Source organism: Neofelis nebulosa, chromosome 13, assembly GCF_028018385.1.
Source record: "Neofelis nebulosa isolate mNeoNeb1 chromosome 13, mNeoNeb1.pri, whole genome shotgun sequence".
Taxonomy (NCBI): domain Eukaryota; kingdom Metazoa; phylum Chordata; class Mammalia; order Carnivora; family Felidae; genus Neofelis; species Neofelis nebulosa.
The window spans coordinates 26,680,220-26,688,463 of record NC_080794.1 but is presented as its reverse complement, the minus strand read 5'-3'; the positions used below and the strand labels follow the sequence as shown (position 1 = coordinate 26,688,463).

Genomic DNA, 8,244 nt, shown 5'->3' with positions numbered 1-8,244 from the left:
AGCATACGTACCTTTGATCCCCAAACATAGCATAATTGTTTTCTCTTTTCCAGGTTAGAAAAGCAAAATAATCTGTGTAAGAAAATTCACAGGTGGAGGGTGATAACTGCTTTATCTTGTCTCTTCCCAACTCTGCAAGTTAGTGTAGCCTGATTGCTAAAATAACCCCTAAATTTGACCCAGTAAAGGTTCAGTTCTGGTTCACATCACAGACCAGTGTGGCTTGGTGGAGGGGCCGTGGAGTTATTTGGAGTCTAGACCCTACGTGGTTTGAAACTCCATCTCTATTGGGCCCTTAGAGTCCTTCAATGGATCCTCGGAGAGGGGTCAACAGCCATTAGAAGAGAGGGACAGGAGAAGAAAGGGACAGGACAAGAGGGACAAAGACTGTGTGGGAGTCTTAAGGGCCAGGCTTTGAGGTGCCATATGTCACATCAGTGTGCATCCCTTTCCGACGTCCGTGACATTGCTTCACCTGGCTGCAGGGAGACTGAGAACCCAAGTCAAGATACGTGCCCAGCAAGAGAATGGAAATTGTGTGGAGAATAACTAGCCAGTGTCTGCTATCCCAACTAAAGTTGGTTTTATTAAAACTTTCCTAATAAAGTTTTTTTTTCCCCTTTCTGTCCTCCCTCCCTTCCTTCCAAGAAATACTTAGTGAGAACCTCCTTTTAAGTGTCAGGCACTCTAAGCTCTATGGAATACAGCTGTGAACAAAATCGGACATTGCCCCTTCTGGTGGAGTTTGCAGCCTGGCACTGGGAAGTTTAGAGGTTAATCACATCGTGACACACACAATATGGAAAGTTGTAGCCATGCCTTCTCCTCTGAAGGGAGGCATGTGAAGCTATGAATCCTACAATGGAAGAAGCTTACTTTGTCAGGATGGCAGGAACATGAAACTGTAAGGTAGAGAGGCATCATCTGGGTGAAGAATGGAGACAGCGGGTAGAGGCAGGCCTGGCAGACGATGAAGCTGAAAGGGAGAAGGAGGCCACAGCACGTGGCCCATGATGAAAGGCTGGGGAGGGAAGCTTCCGTCTTGTGCATGCAGGTGCCATTAGCTAAGCAAAGAAACAGTGGTAGATCGGTGGGGGGCACGCCTTGCATTTACCTTTGGACATGGTGGAGTGGGACGCTTCCAAGGGAAGATGTCATATAGATGGTTGAATTTTGGATTTGGGGAGCTCAGAAGCGGAGTCTGGGACGAGTCATCTAGTGCAAGATATAACTGAAGCTGTGGGTATGGATGGCATGGCCCCGGGCGGAGACTAGAGCGGGAAGAGGGGAAGGTCCCAGCTGGAGATTGAAGGACTCTGATGTTCAGTGGGAAAGCGGGCTGGGTCTGCGGAGTAGGGAGAAGAGCCAAACGCCTCTGCAACAGCTACTTCCTAAGCTTCAGTTTCAAATAAGTGAAAGAATGAATGAGAGGAAGAGGGAGGGAGAGAGGAGGGGGTGGAGGGAAGGAGAGAGGGAAGGAGGGGGAGAGGGATGGAAAGAGAGAAAGGACCAGTGGCACATAAATCAGGCAAGGCCTTTCTATATTCATCTTTTGCTTAATCAGAAGAGTTGTTGTTTTTAACAGGTAGCACACAAGTAGGCCGATATTACCTACAGTGTGATACATGAGGGATGTGGCAATAAGTCCTTTCAAGAAGGTGCCGTGAATTCTGACTGATGAGAAAAGTGAAAATAATACTATGATTTTCTCTTGGTCTTTCCAGAACTGGAGGAGTTGCTGTTTGGAAAGTTTCATAAACCAAACTCTCAAGCAATGCAAAATGAGGCTGCACGGCTATAGTAGTGAAGAGAGTCTTAAAAAAAAAAAACAAACTGAAACAAAAGGGGGTGGAGAAATCAGCTGCAAGTCTCACTGCAGCAGTAGCTATGTCTGATTTCAGGAAAAAGGAATTTGAACCCAGCTGGCACTTGCAGTAAGGATTTTACTTTGCTTTCCTTCGTAGATATATTGACATCCCTGCCTGCTTAATGAGGACAACAGTGTCAGGCAAAAGCCACATAATAATAGCATTGCTTCATGCTTGTTTGTTTTCCGAACTCCTTACTGTTGCTAATTAGTTAATGTACCCAGTGTTATTAGCTGATGTCAGAAACACATCTGAGAAGTGGAGTCTACCCAGAAGGATCTCAGTTGGTGTAAAAGCCTGAGTGGGGGAAAATGGGAAGAAAGAGAAGAATCCCCAGCTAGAGGAGGATGCAGCGACTTCAGGCCCGGTGACTGACGCATTCTACTTGTGCACTGGGAGGAGGTGTCTCTCCAGACCGCACTTCATTCTCTCCAGTACCATATAGGCAGATGCCTTCGTTCTTTTTCTGTCAGTCCTCCAGAGTCCTTCCTTGTCTGAGCGGCACAGCAGATTGCTAAGTGTAATGGCAAAGTTCAAAGTTGAGGGAGTGTTTCGTAGGAGGGGGAGTCTCTGATTCTATTGCCTTCTGCAGATTAATTCTAGAGAGGCTGGGAATAAAGTGAAAAAACATCCTGCAGGGGGTGTGCTGGGAAATGAGTTGCCTGAACAGACGGTGATGGGGGCTAAGGGCAAAAAGCAACAAAAGTTATTGATTTTCCACTGTGCGCAGAGCAGTGGGGAGGGATGGGGGATGGTCGTAGGCGGTGGGCCTCCTGGAACAGTTCTTTACAGAGATAATAGCTAAGTGGCAGAGACAGGACAAATATGCTGGAAAAGGGCAAACCAATACAGAACCACATTAAACAAGTGACCTCAAATATGTAGTCACAATATTTGTTAAGTCTCCAGAAGGTTCATCTCTGCTAGATTGTATCTCTGCCACTCAGGGGCCAAGGGGGCACTGGGAACATAATGACTCTCTAGACTCAATGTACTCAGTTTGTAACACAGGAGTCATAACATCTACCTTACATGATTTTGATGTAGATTCATTAGATAATTCATGTAAATCCTGGCACACGGTGAGTATTTCATACATATGGATGAATTTGTAAATAAAGGAATCAAATGGTTAACATAGTGTCTGGGACATAATAAATGCTCATTTAAGGGACCTATTGTTATTGTGGTATTATTTTGTAAGCCTTTAGAGAAAATGGAAGAAGTCTCTTCTCTGGTAACCTAATGTTTGGCTCTACCCTTCCAACTTTGCCCACTGACATACTGAGCAAGGGGATGGTTGGGTAATTTGCATCCTCACAATTCTGTAGAAAGGAATAAATTTGAATTATTAGCATTTTGCTGCCTCAGTTGCTTCAAGGTTTTGGAAAGAAGCCAAAGATAAGAGTGTAGAGGTGGGGCGCCTGGGTGGCGCAGTCGGTTAAGCATCCGACTTCAGCCAGGTCACAATCTCGCGGTCCGTGAGTTCGAGCCCCGCGTCAGGCTCTGGGCTGATGGCTCGGAGCCTGGAGCCTGTTTCCGATTCTGTGTCTCCCTCTCTCTCTGCCCCTCCCCCGTTCATGCTCTGTCTCTCTCTGTCCCAAAAATAAATAAAAAACGTTGGAAAAAAAAAATTTAAAAAAAAAAAAAAAAAAAAAAAAAAAAAAAAGAGTGTAGAGGTGCCACCCACTCAATTTTCAGTGGGATTTTGGATACAAGGGACACGCAGGTTGGCACCAGGGAGTAAATGAAATCATGCCGGTTAGAGAAATGGCCCAAGAGAAAGCATGTGTTTAAACAATTTGTTTACTCAGGTGTGGAATGGGGGCGAGTAACTGGGACCTCCCTGTGATATAATAGAGTAGAAAACCTGCAGGGCCCTCAGTGAATTCTATCTGAAAGTTGGCCCAGAAAATGCAGGAACAATCATGCATTTCCACTGACAGTGCAACCGTTTATAGATTTCCTGAACAAAAGTCTACCATGGTTGATTAATTTGGTTGAACAGCATTTAAGCAGTTTGTTTTTCTTATTGCAATTCATCCAGGCCACCAGGTATAGTGGCAAAAATAGCAAATGAGAAAAAGGCAAGGTAATAAAATTATTATCTGCTTTAAAACAGGTACAATGCTAGTTACTTTATAAGAGTTACCAAATTGAGGTGTCATAGTAACCCCATGGAGTATATAAAACACAGGTAAATCTGACTCTAAAATCAATCCTTTTCTATAACTTCTGTAATGAAAACACCTGGATTATCATCTAGGGATCAACAAACTGGCCCCTGCCTGTTTTTGTGAATAAAGTTTTATTGGAGCAAGGCCATGTCCATTTATTTACAAATTGTCTAACACCTGCTTTTATATTACAAAAAGCAAGGTACAATAATTGTGGCAGTGACTGTATGGCCCCAAATACTTGCTACATGACCCTTTATGAAAAAGTCCCGTGGGGTGCCTGGGTGGCTCCGTCGGTTGGGCGTCTGACTTTGGCTCAGGTCATGATCTCACAGTTCGTGGGTTCGAGCCCCACGTCGGGCTCTGTGCTGACAGCTCGAAGCCTGGAGCCTGCTTTGGATTCTGTGTCTCCCTCTCTCTCTGCTCCTCCCCCACTCATGCTCTGTCTTTCTCTCAAAAATAAATAAACACTGAAAACGTCTCATGTCCCCTGGAACTATGAGTTTGTTTACTGCCCTGACACTTTGGGCGAGGTTCCTTATGAGACAGTGTCTTCTGCTGTAAAACATGGTTGATGCCAGCCTTGTCTGTATTTACAGAATTGTTGTGAGAAGGTAATCTCTTACATGTGAAAATCGTATAGAAACAAAAGTGGTCTACCCTGTAGTATAGTTTAAGTTTTTTCCTCCCATCATACTATATACATATACATATATATACATATACATATATATACATACATATATACGTATGTATATGTATATATACAAATATGTATACATATGTATATGTACATATATGTATACATATGTACATGTATATATGTACATATGTGTGTACATATATACACATACATATATACATATACATATATATACATATACATACATATACATATACATATATATGATTCCCATCATGCTATTAAGGGAATTTTTTTTTTTTGGCTGTGTACATAGAGTGCTTTATTCACCACAGAGTGATACATGCTAAGATGGGTTGGGCTTGGGCCAATGTCCCTATACGTACAGAACTGAATACAGAGGGTCTCTGAGAGGCAGTCTGATTTGCCTTGATGTGGAAAGGGAGATGGAGAATATGAAGATGGACATTACAACCAGGGATGTGTTCAGTCCTATGCTGGTAGTTACTTCCAGGCTGGGGTCGATCCCTGCCAGGCTTGGAGGGCCTTCTGTACCACATCTTCCCACTGGGCATCTGATATCTCCAGAGCCCAGGCAGGAACCCCTGGCACAGGCAGGCTTACTCCAGCCATTGTCCTTTTCACCAACTCCACATGTTCTGAAATCACAAAAAGCGGGAGAACAGAAACGATGGGACCAGCTCCACTCCCCCATTCTTTGAATTAACCCATAACCCTTTGGCTAGCAGTGTGGCCAAATCCATCTTGTTATTTCCAGGCAAGCCCACCTGCAACCCAAGTCCAGCACAATAGCCTTTCACCTGGATTCTGAAGTCTGTAAAGTCTTAGATAACAAACTGTTGTTTTAGGAATGGGGTGTTCCTCTATGACTCCCCTTTACTGGCTCTACCCAGTCCCTTTCCTCCAACATTATTCCAAAATGAGAGCATGCTCCCTTTACCCAGGTCCGTGGGAATAGAGCTGTGTTGCCCAATCCTGTGGCTCTCTCCTCCTCTTCATCCTCGCCCTCTAATGGCAGGTCTGGCAAATGAAGCCCAGGGCCTGGATCCGATCCTCAATATCAGCAACTACATCTTCTCCATCCCCCACCAGTGCCAGCTCTGCCTCCTCTTGTTCAGGATCTTGGTTCAGGGGTTGGTAGGAGTAGCCAGCTGGGCCTGCCCCTGTTTTCTCCTGCTCTTCCTTAGGCTCCTCGCTGCTCCAATCCCCAGTGCCTTCCATAGGGCCCTGGTGTGGCCCTAATTCCTCAGTCTGATTGGGGAAGACACGCTGGGGGCCAGTGGTGTCTCCCCCTAGGACTACTGCTGCCATCTGGTAGGGCCGCTCAGAGCCCTCGGCTGAACCCCAAGGGAATTTTCAAATATACAAAAAATTTGAAAGAAGTGCACAGTGAATGCCCATATGCCCGTCACCTAGAGTCTACGATTAACATTTTTCTAGATTTGTTTTGTTACCTGTGTATCTATCTACCAATCTCTCTATCCACCAATTATTCCATCCTATTTTTTATGCATTTCAAAGTGAGGTGTGCACACCAGTTTAACTGGAGGTCAATGTGTGTCTACTTTTTTAAGGTAAAACATGCATACTGTGGAATGCACAAAATTTAAGTGTATCATTTGATGAATTTTTACAAGTGACCCTTGTTGAGATATAAAACGTTATGATCACCCCAGAAAATTCCCTCATGCCCCTTCTCACTTGTTCCCCACCTCACCCCACTCCCAGAGGTAACTGCTGCTCTGATCTTTTTCACTCAGCATATTGTTGTATTTGAGATTCAATGTTTTGTTATGTAGAACAGTGGTTGGGTGCTTTTTGTTGCTGAGAGATATTAATTGGATGAAGGCACCAGTTTATTTCTTCATTCATCTGTTGATCCACACCTAGGTGGTCTCTGCTTTTGGTTATTATGAATAAATCTGTGCACATTCTTGTACCAATTCTTTCATGAACATATGCTTTCTTATTTTTTTTGTGTAAACTTCTGGGAGTGAGATTGTTGAGTTGTAGGGTGGTTTTATAAAGAACTGCCAAAGTAGCTGTAGAATTTCACCCACCCCCTCTATCCCCCAATAATGTGTTAGAGTTCTGGTTGTTTCACATTCTTGCCACCATTTGATTTGTGTCAGTCTTTTTAACTTTACCCTTTCCAGTATGTGGTTAGTGGTATCTCATGGTGGATTTAATTTGTGTTGCTCTGATAACTAATAATGCTTAATAAGTACCCTTTTATGTATTGGCCATTTGTAAGTATCTGGTAAAGTTGAGTTACTTCTAGTGTATAGTATGAAATGGGAATAGAGGGTTCATTATTCTCCTTACGGACATGCTATTGTCCTGTACAATTTGTTCAAAAGGCTTTGTTCTCCCAATTGAATTGCTTTGTACCTTTATTATAAATAAACTAAAGATTTAAGTATAGGTCTATTTCTGTTCCATTGATCTATTTGTCTACCTTAACACCAGTACCAGTACTCTCTCCATTATTGTGGTTTTATAATAAATCTTAAATTCAGGTAGTGTAAGTCTTCCAACTTTGTTTTTATTTTTCAAGATTGCTTTGGATATTCTAGATCCTTTTTATCTATTACAAATTTTTGAATAAGCTTGTCATTTAAAAAGAAACTGAAAAAGTTATGATGGGGAATTCACTGAATCTGTAGATCTGAAGAAAATGGGTATTTTAACAATGATAGGACTTCCAATCCATGAATGTGGTATATCTCTACATTTGTCTAGATCTTTAATTTCTTTCAGCATTATTTCAATGTAAAAATGTGAACATCTTGCATGTTTTTCATTAAATTTATTCCTGAGTGGGGGCGGCTGGCTGGTTCATTCAGTGGAATGTGCCATTCTTGATCTTGGGGTTGTGAGTTCATGCCCCATGTTGGGCATAGAGATTACTTTTAAAAATATTCCTAAGTATTTAGTACTTGTTGGTGCTTTTAAAAGTAGAATTTTTCTTTTTTCTTTCTTTTTTTTTTTTTTTGAATTTCATTTTCCACTTGTTTGCAGCCAGCATATAAAATAGAGTTGCTATTTGTAAATAGATCTAATTGTATCCTAAAACCAAGCTAAAGTCACTTATTCTAGGAGTTGTTTTGTAAATGCCTTAGGGTCTTTCTATGTAAACAATTATATCATCTATGAAAAGAGTCCGTTTTCCTCTTCCTTTCCAATCTTTATGACTTTATTGCTTTTCTTTAACTTTTTACACTGGCTAAGATCTCCTGTACAGTGTTAAATAGAAGTAGTGGAAAGGACAGGCTTACCTTGTTCTTACTCTTAGTACAAAAGCATTTAATAGTTTACCATTATGTATAATAATAGATTTGTAACTTTTTCATAGACTTTTTTTTATCAAATTGAGAAAATTTTCTTAATGACATAAGGAGATTCAGTTTTGTCAAATGGATTTCATTTGTTGAGATAATCATATGATTTTTTTTCTTTATTAATTTTTTGATGCATTGTCTTTATTGACTTTTATGAAGATTAATTCAAGTTTGTATTTTTGGAGTAAACCTAT

The 8,244-nt window shown here is 41.8% G+C and overlaps 1 pseudogene; it reads right to left on the bottom strand.

Moving 5' to 3' along the window:
• Positions 1–5,553: 5,553 nt before the first annotated feature.
• On the bottom strand, positions 5,554–6,110 carry LOC131492416 (male-enhanced antigen 1-like; annotated as a pseudogene).
• Between the last annotated feature and the right edge of the window lie 2,134 nt (positions 6,111–8,244).